The sequence below is a fragment of the Larus michahellis genome, chromosome 2 (genome assembly GCF_964199755.1).
Source record: "Larus michahellis chromosome 2, bLarMic1.1, whole genome shotgun sequence".
Lineage (NCBI taxonomy): Eukaryota > Metazoa > Chordata > Aves > Charadriiformes > Laridae > Larus > Larus michahellis.
In genome coordinates this window covers 14,617,343-14,633,383 of record NC_133897.1, presented here as the reverse complement: position 1 = coordinate 14,633,383, position 16,041 = coordinate 14,617,343, and positions in this window count along the sequence as shown.

Below are 16,041 nucleotides of genomic sequence, written 5' to 3'. Positions count from 1 at the left end.
ATAGCACATCCTCAGTTTTCATGTTAGAATAGGAAAATATTTGGTTTATATTTATATTTAAATAATCTGTACTAAAGGAGGTTGTTCTAACAAGGTTCATACACTGATCTCAATAACATTGATAAAAATCTGGTAGAAATCCATTCATTCAGCATCTGTTCATCCTTTTTCTTGTCTTTTTAATAAGAGAGATATCCACTCCTTAACAAAAGAGGTCTTAGAAAACAAAAAAGACAACAAAAAGCTCTAACCTGTTGCCTGAGCACAACATAATGCTTTTTCTGAAACTACAAGGCAAATGAAATGCTTGTGATAAAATTTTTGACATTCCTGCCAAAAAGTCATGCTTTGTGTTGATTACTGAAGTGCATGGCACCAGTTGTCAAAAGTGGCTATTATTTCTCAGAAATCACGTGTTGCAGAGACACAAAAAGCCATGGTTCCTGAAAGATGTAGACTGACAAATATTTATATCTATTCATATCTGCAGCCATTGCTCATGTTTATTTAACAGAAAAGGCAAGATCCTAAAGACTTCATGATGGTGCTGAATTATTTCTTCTGTAAGTGTCCAGTTCGCATCATGATGCTACTGGAGGAGATGTGGACGTGTGCCACGTAGACTGCAAGATGCTGAAGACACCTAACTTTGTCTCCTTGTCATGAAGAACAAATAAAGAAGTCATTCAGTGGTTGTAACGCATGACAGATGTGGGGGTTTAGCTGACAAGTAGCTGTTTCCCACAAAACCTCGTGAAGTGAGAGACAATAGACATGCATGATGGAAAAGGTCCTTCTGCGCCACCACGCAAAGCCACTGACAAATGTATGCACTGCATTGTCTCTTCCCTCCCAAAAGTGTTATGAGAAATCCAGTTAGGTTTCCTGGCCTCAAAGTGAAAGGTTTTGTTTGTATTTAATTGCAGTGAGAGTTAGAAACTAATTTTAATTAAAAAATGTATTTGTGGATATTTTTAGGTCAGTTTGCTCACATGGCGAAGTTTTCATCTTATGTATTTCTTATGTATCTATGTGTTACTTTATTGTTTATAGCAGTGCTTGTATTTTATTAGTTTCAAAATACTTTTATTATTTTCATTCTTATATTTTATATGGCTGAACATTAAACTGTGCCCAAGTTCAAGTTCATCCATTTCTTTCTGAATGCGAGTCTCAGAATTTCTGCACTGATGACATCTCAGTTTTATGTCATTTTAAAACAAGCCACTTACACTTTCTTTTTTTTTTTTCTTTTTTCTTTCTTAATATATTAAATGAGGTCTGTTTTGAGTGAGATTCTGGAATTCCACAAGTAATCACTTTCCAGTCTTTCCCATCAGTCTTGCCCATTACCTTTCTTAATGTACCGTAACTCTACAGTATTCATGTACCCCATCGTTTTTTTTCTATTTGATCTCCCATATGCCATCACACAAAAAGTTATAACTAACGTCCAGGTGAATGAAATGTGAATTCCTTTTGTTTATAAACTCAATTATCTTAATAAAGAGATTTAAGAAATTAGTTTGTGACGGTCATTCTGGGATAAATTGAGGTTTTGTTTCATTCATATTCTATTGCATAATGCTGAAATTTATATTCTCTCCCCATTGAGGCATGGAGTGAGCTGAAAGCTCTACCTTGTCTGCTAAAGACAAGAAAAAGAATACTCCCCTAGTCTCCTAAAAGGTGCTTTGAGAAAGAGATAGAGTCCAGCAATAAGAATCAAACTTACAAAGTCCCAAGACTAAAATTATTATTAAAATTTATTGAAAAAATCCAGTCTCCATTTTTCTTAACTAGTTACTTTGTTTATTGATTTACATGTGAGAATTGAAGGAAAAAGGCAGGCAATGTTAGCAACGATGATAAATTCAACACAATAATGGGAAGTAAAATTTGCAAAAACAGAAATGGAAGTACTTAGCTGTAAAATTAAAGAATAAATTTTGAATCACCACAGAATTTTGCAAGCACTATTAAAATGATGGTAATAAATAATCATCAGTAACATCATATTCTTTGAAGGAATACACTTCAGGATGCTTGCCATTCTTTGAATTTCCTTCTATTAAAGAACAGCCATGAAGAGGGACAAACCAAATGAGACAGCTTCCTCTGAGAGACCATTCAGAAACAATTACTGACCTCTCTAGTAAAGCTTTTACACGTTTTGTAGTAGCTCTGTGTGTAACACTGGCATGTCCCAGCTCTAGGCAACCTCAGCCTTCTCCAGAGAAGTACTGGCCAGCACAGCGCAATGCATTCTTGAAGGTTATTGTAGTTATCAGACCCCGTAGTACTTACGGATAAAGAAGGAGGATGTTTCCCTTTGATCAGCTGAAGGCCTCATATGGTGCCTTGTGTGGACCATCTGTATCGGGATGCAGCTTGTTTTGCATAAACAAATGGGACTTCCAGGAACTAAGGCTACAAATCATCTAGATATTTTACCCTCAGTTCTCAGTTGTCTGCCCATATGGATTTAATTTATACTCACAAAATAAACTTTAAAAGATTTCAGTGTATCTGTCTTAAAATTATCCTGACATTAGTCAAATAACATTTGGAACAACATTTGGAAATAATAGTACCTGCAATGTACTATTTATAGTCTCCCTTGGAACCACTATTGTGTGAAACATAATTAAAGAGTTTCTAAAATGCGCAATACAGTCTAGGTCAGGTAAATACATAATCAGAGAGTTATTAATGGAACTGCAATTAATTAATATGCCTCCATCGGAGCCATTAAAGCTGATTAATGTTATGGCACACAAAGAGAATTTGTAGCTAACAAATCAATGACCCAGTAGACCGTATTGTCTCCTTTGGAGCCATTACACTGTACCATATCAAAGCCTCATTAGAGAATTTTTAATTTACTGATCATCAGCCCCAGTAGTCATTAGTTGGCCCAGGCTGATGATGCATGTGCATAGAAGAAATGTAAGATAGTACTCCATCGGGGGATAGTTCTCCTCCCAGTTACACTGCTGTAAATCAAGGGTAACTTCATTGGAACTGATGAATATACATAATTTGGGGAGGGGGGGGAACTAAACCCAAAAAACTACTCCAAGGGGAGAGTCAAATCAGTTGAGATTTTTAAAAAATTAATTTATTAATATGCTTATTAGGTAGCTTATTTCTAATGGACTAACTAAAAATTTTATTTTTTCTTTTTAACCTAGAAAGACAATCCACTCAGAACTCATAAATATATGACATGGAAGCAGAGAAATTGGAGGCAGTTTATATATTTTCATGTCTTATATATTTCGATCTCATCTGAGGTTTAGCTTGGGATCTGAATTTTCAGTCTACAATTACAGCATCCCTGAGATGCATTTTACTCGAGACTGTTGATATGTACTCCCAGCCCTCACTCTTTCTAGGCATAGATTTTGCCTGGAATTTTTTTGGCTATTTCTCATTGAGGATAACTCTTTCTCTGGTTTTCATTAACTTCACTGGAGTTACACCCAAGATAATTTTGTCCTCAAAGGTTTAATATAGACTTAGCGTTCACAACTGCGGTAACCAAGAGTCCTTTGAGGACAGTGCAGAACAAATATTGCAATCTTACAAAGGCTGAGCTGAAGCCTTTGTCTGTCTAAATTCACAAACAGACTTGCTGTGGGAGGTCACTTGCCTTGAGAGCTCTGTCATCCTGAGAGTGCAGGAGGGGAATGGCTCTGGAGATACGATTTGCTGGTAGTCACGTTCTTTGTTTGTAGGTTTTGTTACACTGCAATCCCTTTCAGATTGCCTAAGATTTATGGACCAGATTCCCATTTTCTTTTCCTTTTTGAAGAAAGGATTATTATCTGACAGTCTTGCTCAGAAATGTAGATAAGAGTTCATTTCATTTACTTTTGATGTATTACAGGTGCTGTGTGTATTCGATTTTACACATTTATTTTTACAATAGACAGGGCTTAGAGTATTGCTAAGAAGCAGAGGATTTACTACATATTGTACAGCTTTTGTTACCCACCTCAGACTTTCTGTAGTCATGGGTTTTACAAGAAGTTTGATTGATGTAGAATAAAAGTATCACAATATTAGTTTAGATTAGGAAAACTAAATCCACCTTTTGAGATAGCTCCAAGTTAAAAGGAAACAGCACCTCCACTGCTTTCCTTCTCTTCTTTAAACAGAAAGTAACAGTGATACTAGGCTAGTTATTTTAGAGACCATTCCCTAAATCATCAAGTGTTTATATAAATGCATATGTCAATATGTATTTCAGACCCATAGAACTCCAATTGTTTGAGAAACAGGTTTTCTAACAGGTCCCATCAACTAGATTGTACTCCTGCAACTGAATTTAATTCCTTGCTTCTTTTAAATATTTTTACTCCTACTGTCCTCAGCTGAGCAGTGGATGCTACCTGATGGGAAAAACTCACAGTACTTCAGTTCTTGTTAGTAGTTGGCCAGAAGACTGTGATACAGGCAAAATGTACCCATAGTTCATTATGCTGATAGAATAATTCTGCCTGACAATGATATTCTTTTGATGCTTCACTTAAATTAAAAGTTAAAAAGATCCAAGGTCACCGGAATCAGGAGAAACTATTTTCTGCTTTGGATAAGGTTTCATTAAATATTTCAGATGTGCTGTTCATAGATTTGGCAGAATTGGGATACAATCCCTAGTGTCAGGGTAATCAGCATTTTTCTCAGCTCTTATTCTTCTCTCCCACCAGATTCCCAACACTTTCTTTAATCTTAGATCCTTGAAATTTCGAGTTTATTCATACAAATTAAAGCTTTATCAATCATTATGGGGAGAAAATCTTTAATGAAATTAAATATTTATACTGTGTCAAACAACAGGTGTAGTGCCATTGAATTTCATGGAGCAGTGTCAGTTCACAGCAAAATACCTAAACTTAGGGCATCCAAGGAAAATACTGAAAACAGCTGTCTAGCTGTCTAGATTTCCAGACCATAGCAGTGAAACAGAAATATTGCCTGTATATCTGAGCATCATGTATGAGCATCAATATATAAGAAAACAAAATGAATACCAGAAATTATGATTTTTCATAAGAATGAAAGTTCTTTAATAAACCACAAAACATACAAACTGGAATCACCATCTTTGGAGATACTTATTTCACTTTTTAACAGCCTATGGTTCTGTTTCACAGAAGTGGAAACCAGAAGAACTGATTGTGCATATACTCCTACTTGCAAGCGAGACAAAACACTTTTCCCATGCCTTAACTTGATATCCTGGGTTTTTTTTTCCAATATATTTACTGTACTTCTAAATAATTACGGGGCTTTATGTGTAACATTTTATATGTATTAAATCCTTTCGGATTCAATTTCAATCCTGGTCACAGAGTTCTTGTGTAACTGAGCTAGGGAATTTAATTCGTTCTTCTGTTTCCTTAATGTACACAACATTAGTGTTTTGATTTTAACCCCCCTGTTATCCTTTTTAGTAGTTTCAGAGTGCCTGAACTGGATTCCTTTTGTATTAAAGGAACTGGAAACTGTGCTCCAAGAGTGCACCTAATGGACTCTAGATAAACACAAAAAAATTTTCAGTCTGTAGGACCAGACTGAGAATTTATCCCTGAAATGCCTACAGTCTTTTTAATGGTCCTCAGCACAAGCTCTTTTGCTCTTCATAACTATCCCCTTTTTCTCCATGTTTCTTCCTGACATAAAAAATTATTGGGTTTTTTTTCTTGCTCTGTCTCCAGACTGTAAGCTGTTTTGGACAGATATTTTTCCATGCTGTGTGAAATAGGGGCCTGAAGTTAACTGATGTAAATTAAAATAACTGTAAAGGGAGAATGATGGCAATAATAATGAAGAGAAGAAAAAGTAGGTTTGAATATTGTTTCTCTTCTTTTAGATCAGCCCTGACCATAAGGTAAAGACATCCAATTTAGATAATTTCAAATCCAAAATTCCATTAAACATGTGGGCTTGATTAGCACAGTGGCAGGTTTAGTATGAAGAGCTTACTTGATGCTTCATCCACTGAATCGGCTATAAGGGCTTTACAAGAGAGGAGGAGGATGCAGAGCACCAGGTTCAAGAAGTGGGAGTATCTGTCCGTTTTAGCACAGGAGTCTTCCCAGTTAGCGATGCAACACCCTGGGAGGCAGCGACTGTCTGAAAGAGCTGAAGGCAACCCAAGCTGTGCTTCCTCACACAGCACGACTCTGTGCCAGGCAGGTGGGTATCTCTTGGCTGGAAGTCTCACGACCCCTATTTGAGCCAACTAACACAATTTCCACAATCCCTCAGGTGTACGCTGGATTCTTGATGTTTAAGCTCATCCCAGTATTGACCAACTGCAGCTCTATCACCTCCATGTCACCTAACTGTTCTCTCCTGACAAATCTATAACATCAGCTATATTTTTTTTCCCTTTAGCACACTTTGTATAGCACAGCTAATAAATTCACTTCCGACAAGATGACTCATATTTTAAAAGTGTCAAAAATGATTTCGCAGTCATAATTATGGTACTTTGGCAGTGTCAGACAAGCACAACACATGATTTATCCTAAATAGGAGATGAAAGGCACTTAATTGTTGTTTTTACTAAGTCAAATTGGCCACTAGAAATCCAGGTAAACTGAAGTTAGGCTTTCATAAGGACTGCTGAACTGAAGAATCATGTAAAATTCACTTTTTTTTATTTTTTTTTATTTTGATAGACATGCTAATCATCTGGGATTTCACTTCTTTGTGCAAATGCAGCACAGCTGGAATGAAATTCCCTAAGAGGTTGGTTTAACTTTATTTGTTCATGATTAAAGCTTTGTTCATAAATAGGTTTGCATTTTCAGTGAGATTCTGATGTCTGCTTCTTCTGAGCTGTGTCAAAGGATGATGAAAAAGGCACTGGGTGACTTGACCCCAGTCACACGCAGCAGGGGCTTTACTGGCTTCCAGCTCTTTGCTGTTTCCTATAACCACAAGATGATTCTCGAGACCTTTCTCCCACTCTGTCTGCCCCCTTCCCCCCGCTCCCCCTCCCCTTTACAGTCCTCTTTGTGATTTAAGACCAAGCACAAATAAAAATGAAGTGACTTACTATATGTTCACATACAGTGAACATACTGTAGAGGGTTGACCAGCTGAATTATGCGGGTTATTTACTAGAACTGAAGTAGAAATACTGTAAATCCTTTGTCTTCCACCCAACCCTATGATTAACTTTATGTGAGGAATATGTGTTTGTTTTCCTGCTTCTGTTTCATGGTTCAGAGCAGCATAGAAGCGCTGGCAGCAACAAGAAAAAATCCTGTAATTTCACTTGTGACAAGCTATGTTTACTTTAGAGTCATTGATATGTTTGGCCCAAACGTTCCTCTGCTACAGATAAAGACAACTGGATTTACATCAGATGAGAATTTGCAGATTGAGAAGTTGCTTTTAGTAATAAAATTATTTACGTATATATACACAACATCACTTGCAAACTACTTTCTTACATTTTCTTTTAACATGCTTTTTTTTCTCTCCTCCAAATGTACTTTCAGCAAGGTTCACAAAATAAATGTAGTGCATAAGATGGAAAACATAATACATTATTAATACAACTTGAAAGCAACCGCTTAAATGGTAATCTTTAAGTAAACTGTAAATCCCTCCAATATGTCCTATGAGTTATGTAAACATCCTGAGACAGACGGAGGATACAAATTAGAGAGAAGTAGGGAGAGAAAAGTCAGCAAAAACCACTATGAATTGAAAATCTATTCCTTTGTTTCTTCTTGGTTGATTTTTTTCCTGCAATGTAGAAATTATATTCTCAGCAAATACAGCAAAGAGAGCACAGAGGACTTTAAATTCTCATTTAAGTCATAGTAATGCAAATCAGGAACAATTCTGTGGAACTCACTAGAATAACATTGTTGGGAGGGAAATTAAAAGCAAGTTCCAAAACTCAGCTCTTGAACTCAGTTGCAACAGCACAGACCAGCTGCCAGCAACTACCCTGAAGGGAACACACATCTAAATCCTCTAGTCCAATTATTGAAATATTGATAGAAAATTAGTTCTATAAATACAAACAAAATGGGAGGAATGTTGAAGGGGAGTATCTAGTGTGCTGTCCTTCCCATTCTTCCTTTTTCTTCCTTCATCAGTGTTGCAGAACTTCCCAATATTCGTCATATTTATCTATGACACAAAAGCACTGGACTTTCTCCGGTAGAAACAGGCACTACGTAGTTATGGTCACAGGAGAGGTTTTTGAGCTCCAAAGAAGCTTCCTGAAAAGCGGGGAAGGTTGCTTAAGTAACTCTAGCGACTGAACTAGCTTTGGTACTCAGATGTATTGAATAGAATGAGCAAAGTACAACACAGAAACAGTCTTAGCAACTTGCTGGAGCCCATTCATGACTTACAGGAGCAAAGTTCTGGCTCTCCCATTTCTCAGACTGATAGTCCAAGACCCATGGATTGTGCTTTGGTACCATGAATTCCCATGTAGCTCTGTCAGGATTAGTTCATATCACGCATCGTGCTGCAGCACAAATTTTCAGTTTTGAGTTCACGAGTAAGGAAGAGAGAAAAGTGAAGAAATTCTGTCTTCTGCCATTGAAATTCACAGTTTTCCCACCAAAACAAACCAAAAAAAAACCAAACCAAAACAACAAAGATACCCAAAAGAATGAAACAAACCAAAACCGAAGCACAAATCGAACAAAACAAAACCAAAACCCCAGAGGGTTTAGCTCACAGTGGAACTGTTCCACTTTCTGCATGACTTCTAATTTTGTCTCTTTACCATTCTCCTCAGCCGGAAATAGAAATCCCGACTAGATAGCAGGCCTTACGATCATTTACAAAACTGTGCAAAGGTACATAGGTTTACAAGATAAATCATAATGTTAGTTTTTCAGAATCTCTCTTTCTTAATTTAGCATTTTTCAGAACAGTAATTAATCTGCCCTGACATGCAGAGAAGTACGCAATTTTCTGCCTGCTACACATTGGAGTTGTTTAGATAATTGTCACTAGTATATAAGTTTTCTAAAGTGAGGACTGTAGTTTTTCTCCACTGCAGTTACATACTGACCATATCTTGAAAGCTTTAGAGAAACTAATAGGTCATCCTTTTTTAATTTTCAAAAAAGAAAACTAGAAATAACAAAAAAGTTTCTATGTAAGACATGGACCAATCTGTTGGGGTTTTCTGTTTGAATAAATATATAGATTTTCAGACACTATTTCCCTGCCAGTTGAGTTTATATACAATCATAGATGTTTTATGAAGACAGTAACATGCCATTTCTTGACTCTTTTTCACTGGAGTGTATTACTATAGTCACAGTTGGCAGATAATATTTACCTTATCTACTAATTGGCTATATTCTACTAATGTCAGGGCCATTTTATCCATGAAGCAAGAAAGTATACACATGGCAGTAAGGTAAGAAAGGTGGTCCTTAGTTGCTTTTAATGACTATTCTAAATACCAGTACTTAGCACTCACATGCAGCCTGCCAACAACATCCAACATCACATTTCTGCCTCTCCCCCCACAAAAAAAAACCAAAAAACCTGAAGACAGTGGTTTGAATGAAGAATAGAAATGTTATTCAACGACTTAATTTTTTTTTTCTTATTTCTCTCTTTGAATCTTTTATTTCTGTAACACAATGCCAGAACCCTGACTCAAACACCTGGGCAAACACTAGTTAACCCCTTGTCACCAGACAAATGCTTCCCAATTAAATTCAGTGTTTGCTAATACTGTTCCAATTAAGCAACCGCGGTGCTTTGTACTGTCTCAGGGCTAACAGTCCGCTGGGAGCATCAGTGCGCATATCTATTAAGTAAAGTCTAAAGATTTTATCTGTCTTGATTAAAAGGAAAATGCTATAGTAAAATGGTTAACAGGTAGTAGATTAATCTAAAAATTTACTTACCACTTTCTACCCCCTTCACTAAAATCCTTTCTTTCAATGTAAATAAAGGGTGCCCTGTATTGCAGTGGTGATGTATAGCAATCACATCTTTATTCAAACTTTTAGCAAAATGTATTGTCTGTGTGTAGGTCTACCATGCAAGTCAGTGGCTATTAAGCCTGTCAGCTGGGAGAGAGGGGTGTGGAAGGGGAAGGGTGAGGATGAGCAGCAGGCAAATTCCAGCGTACTCTTCCGAGAGTCCTTCTAAAACCCTCAGGCACCAACTGCACTGCTCTTGCCAGCGGGAAGAGCGATGCTGGCTGCAGCCCGAGTGGGAAGCCGGGACACCTTCCACGGGGAACCACATGGTGAGGAGCACAACAGAAAAGCAGATCAGGCTGACTGTGGCAAAGCAGCTGGTCCATGTCAGGTCCCCTTGCAGGACCCGCCTGACACCTGTTAAAGGTTTGCTAATGCAGATAATGCTCCAGCCCTTACTCCCCATTCCATACCTTAACTAGCAGTGTTGGTGTGAAATGCTTTCCTATGAGAAATGCTATGAGTATTTCTGAGGCTTTGAAAACTGTTTCCTTCTTAGAATAAAAAAAAATCAACACTTTGTATATTTTTTTCTTAAAAAAAAATATGAAAACAGTATGGATTTATTACTTTAAAAATTGCAAAATGTAACATTTAAATAGTCAGACCATGGTCAAGGTTGTTGCTGCAGGTTTTCGCAAAAAGAAAAATAAATCAAAAAATCACATATCCGGACTAGGTTTTACGGCACAACATCTCTTTGCCTATAGTCAGTGGAGAGAACAGCATCTTGAGTAAAGCATTCATCCCAGTTTCATATAGTTGGGGTAATCTTCTCTTTGAAATGCCTATTTCTGCTTCCATCGTCTGTAGCCAGAGCTTGGGTGACTAGCTTGGATTTAAAAAGAAAAAAAAAAAAAAATCTTCTGAAAATTGAGAAAATTAATAAAACTAAGGAAATTAATTCTGTATTTTTCTTTGTTTGATGATAAACCTTACCTTAAGAGTGGGATTTTTAATCTTTAGTTTGGGCTAAAAGTCACAAAGAATAATTGTAAAGAGCAAACAAAAGAAATGCACTCAATCTAAAAGTAGATGTCTAAGAAAGAGAATTGTTTCATCAGAAAATGCCTTACTGCAAAGTTGCCTGGTAGCATTTTGGAGGTTCCCTGTTGAGCTGGAAGTCACCTGGAAGAGGAGCCTGAAAGCTTAAAAACAAGACAGGAGACAGACTGGGGTTTTTTCTTAATCTATTTTTATCAAGTGGGAAGGAGAAACATTTTCAGAAGCTTTATAACACTGAGGGAATCCTGCTCCCTGAGCCGAGGAGGAATAAAGGGTAAACTCCAGGAACTGATCCTGTGTTGGTTTAAGCTTCTTGTCCTTTATGTGTAAGTGAAGGGGTAATGGCTTAAAATTTTGTTCATGGACTACATGTATGTACATATCGCCCATTTGCTCATCCGCTTTTCTCTTTCATTTGGCTAATAAACTCCTGGGGGAAAGTTTATTTAAGCTACAACTGAGAAAGACAGCATTAACCCAGGATGCAAACTGGAATGGTAGATGAAGAATTGGACTACAGTGCCTGAAGTCTCCAAAATTCCAGACAGCCCTCAGCAGTCTGAGCAGTCAGATCTTGGAGAAGGCCCAGAGTCACAACACAGTCTGTAGAAAAGAACTTGACTAATTAATTCTGTCTTAAAAAATACCATTACTACCATTAAATCTGTGGGAAAATGATAGGAAAACTAAATAGCAATAAGGACAGAATAAGACCTGGCATTTCTAAGGATATAATAGCTATGGCATTAGTCTGATCAACTACAATATTGTTCCTAAACAGCTTGTATGTTATTTTCATATAAGTCTCTGTTTGGTGTTTCAATATTTCACTCTCTCCAAATACACCATGCAGAAAGACAACAATTCAGTCTGACTATGCCAGGGACAAACCACCTTGTAGAATCTCACGATTAACATCTTTGCCATAAAACAGCTCTCATGCCTTTTTTTTTTTTTTTTTTTGTCCTCAATTAATCAAATACAGGTGAAAATATCATTGAAATGCAAATCTCCAGTGCTATATGGTACAGGTAATATGTGTTTATATCAGTTCTTTTGGAAAGAAAGGATGGCTATCAAAAGCTCTGGGAATCCTTGGCATTACAGCTGGGATCAAACTTGTGACAAATTTGGGTAGAGGTTAGGGCAAGAGTCCTCTTTCCTGACTCCTACACGTGCCATGATTTGCACTGCCCCTTAATCTGTGTTATTGCCATTTTCTACACTCTTTGCTCTGAAGCCAGCTGAGGTGGCTGCTTATCCCCCCAAAACAGCTGATGATTGACTATAAATAAGGTACTATAAACTGCAGTTTACAGCAGAACTATGTCTTGTCTTAACTAGCTGTGACTATGGAATTTTTGGCAACATTACATTTTCTGTCTCTCTTTCATTAATGATTAAAAGCCTCACCTTCTTCTCATTAGCTTCCCACAAAACTATTAATTATCCTGTTTCTGAACTGCTGAATAAAGGTGAGATTTTACAAAACTGCCCAAGGTACAAGGATAAAAATTACAAATTTGATGGTCTTTGGATAACTACGTGTCGCTGGAGTTCTTATTTTACAGGAACAATTTGTAACTAATTGTTATAATTTATGAAAATGGAGATACTTAAGATACTTTTTTCTTGATTTTCTGACTTTATTCTTAATTTTCTCCAGTAACGAGAATATATTCAGAAGTGATTACTTCTAGAAAAACTTGTTCAGTAAATTTTGGTATTTCTTTCTCATTGTCTGTGATCTAAACCTGATAGTTATAATAAGATTTTATCAATACCTGCTGCTTAGGGGAATGAAATATGGTATAAAACTTTTTCAGATTCTAAGTTAAATATCCATTACTTTTCATAAGGCATTAATATGCAGCTTGGCTCAAACTGCCATATTCTGTTCTTTGTATATTATGATATTGTCTTTAAATTTGATTGAAGCACATAGTTTCAATCTTCTCTTGAAAGTGCAACAATAGACACTTTAGGGATTAGGAAGGAAGATACCGTGAATCTCATAAAGGTGGAAGCAGATTTTAAGTTATCTGCACATTATGAAAAAAATAAAACTATAGAGGTCCAAAAGAGTAGTAACAGAAGTTTTAAAAAATATCAAGTTAATAGTAATTCAGGACAAAATTAGAAATAGAGAGCTTATTTTAACTAGTAGAGAACATTTCATTCTGTTATGTTTTTTTTGGTGAATGGTCATCTGTTACATATCTTTTGCCAGAATACACCAATTACATTTCTAGAAAAAAGTTTCTTTCCTGAGATATTTTGTTATTTAACTTGAGAACTGGAAAATTGAAATATCTAATCAATGTTAAAATGTATAATACGTACCCCCTAAACAGAGATTTGATTGCTATATAGTCTAAAGGAACTTTGTCTTCCAGTTCTTTCTCTTAGGTAAATTAAACAACAGTGTCTTCCAGGGCAAGTTAGAATCTCACAAAAATACCACCACGAGTTAAAGTCAAACTTAGTATTTCTTGCAATTTTTCTTTTCAAATTCTTAAGCAAGTGAATTTATATGACAATAATCAGCTGAGAATAAAACCAGAGGAAAACCTTCCAAAGCAGGTCTCTGCGATCGAACAGATATGTTATAAATTATTATCCTGTTTTAGTACAGAAGAAAAAGTAGACTAATGGGTGTATTCACTCACTTAGAAAGTTTATATGCTGTAGTTAAAGGAAAATTATACTCCATGTTCAAGAAACGACGTTTCAAGAGAATGAAATTTTCTGAATATTGCTATTTTATAAAAAATGATACCTGAAAAGCTATTGTTTCATCTTTTGAATTATGACTCATGTGTGATTTAAATTATATATCAAATGCACTGTCTAGAACAAATCATCTACTTCACTTTCCTCCCTTCAAGTGGTTTTTGTTTTGTTTTGTTTTGTTTTTTCCTGAGCATTTTAGATTTTTCCTGAATTGTATAGCTAATAATCTCCAGTCAAAATGCAAATCCTTCGCCAGTTCAGTGCAGATGATATTTATTGGCTATTGTAAGCTCAGAGGAAGTCACTGCACAAATCAAAATTTTCGGAGCTCTCCCTGACTTCTTTCACTTACCGTTTGCCAGTTTAACTGTGCTAGATCAGCCTTATGATGTATTTGAAATATTACCTGTTAATTCTACAAAGAAGGTTTAATAGTTCCTTGAATATATGAACATTTCTGCAAATCCTAATTTCCTCCTGAATTAGATTCTCACTTCATAACTCTCTCTTTGATCCTAGGCGCCAGAATTAGATATATTTCCTTGCAAAATGCAATGGACTATTGCTTCCTGAACATGTCTTCAGAACTATATGTTCTTTCTTTCTTTTCTTTCTTCCTTTTTTTTTTTTTTTTTTTAATTTAAAGGAAACATTTATTTTATTTTATTTTTTTTTTTGTTGATTTTTAAAGCTTTGGTATTTTTGGATAAGTTCCCAGATAATATGATAATATTTAAAAACAAACAAACAAACAAACAAACAAAAAGTGTTTAGAAAAAATGTATATATTCTAAGTTATAAACCCTTGTAACTGATGAAAATTAGTAGTTGTAAATTAAGGCTTTTCACAGATTTGCACTTCTCAGATTGCCATCTAACATGATTTAGAGTGCTGAACCGTGTCATAGTGGGTAGCAACACATAAGAGATTCAGCCCTTCATTTCTCTTTCTATCTTCAGGTTTCCTTAAAGTGTAACCCCTGATTCGTGAAACAGCTGCTTCCTTTTTAGCTGTGTCCTCCTTTAAAGAGATCTTACCCCTTCAATTTGCACATAGAAAGTGTTTGCTACAGAATTGCCTTGAATAGCAACAGTGTTATTGGATATTCCCATCTTAACAACATAGTATTTGCAAACCTGCTCTTAACTTACAGGTCATTGTCTTCTTGTAGCGATTGTATAATCCGCCTTGTCAGCCTGCAGTGCGTTTCTTATTAAACCCTGTGCATGGATAGTACAGCTCAGTTTTCCTATTCAGAATCCTAAGTACATCGTATGAAATTACCATAACGTATCCGAGAAGAAAGCCGGGTTACACAATGGGCTGTTTTGTTGCTTTGTTTGTTAAAGGATTGTTTTGGACAGGCAAACTTTCTCCATTATGAAGAGCCCGCTTAATTCTTTTGAAAACCATAACTACAAACCCAGATCCACTACCCTCCTGATTTTGGTAGGAAGCCACCACCTTTTGCAAAAATGTGCCGCCCTACTGTTCTGTCTCGTGATTTAATGGTTCTTTGGATGAGCAACTGTTGTGTCTGCAGACAAATCCTATTGTTCATGCAAAGTGAGTTTGTCCCAAATGTGTTGGGCTCCGTGCATATGTTGCAATTGATCTAAACACAGAGTTGTTTATTGAATCTGTGGCTCATGCCTAGAACAATAGAACTTAGGCAATAGGTCAGACACAGAACACAGAACACAATGATATTTTTGCTTTTGGATCTGCCAAAATTATGTGGTCTGCAAAACATGCCAGTGTGACATGTTCAAATCTCATTGACCTTGAACTGGTGATTGTATGGAACTATAAAGCACTAAACACAACTCATCTAGTCCACAAAGACTACGTGGGATAGTAATTTCATTGACGTTAATTTAAATATTAACTAAATATATCTCAATGGGATCAGGATATTGCTTTCTTCTGCTCAGTAATTTCCCATTTTCTGTCCAGGGGAGAATGACCGATCTACTTTTCACCTAAAGGAGAATGTTTCTTGGAGAATCAAGGTGGAAAAATTGAAGCCAGACACACCATTTTACTGATTTTGGAGGAAGCACAAAACTTTTCTTTCAGTTAGCCAGCTATTCTGTCTTTGACTGCCCGAATGTCTTGACAGAGTGTATCCTCAGCAAGTTTGCTGATGAAACCAAACCGGGAGGGGTGGCTGACACTCCAGATGGCTGTGCTGCCATGCAGCGTGACCTGGACAGGCTGGAGAGTTGCGCAGAGAAGAACCTAATGAGGTTCAACAAAAGCAAATGCAAGGTCCTGCACCTGGGTAGGAAGAATGCTAAGCAC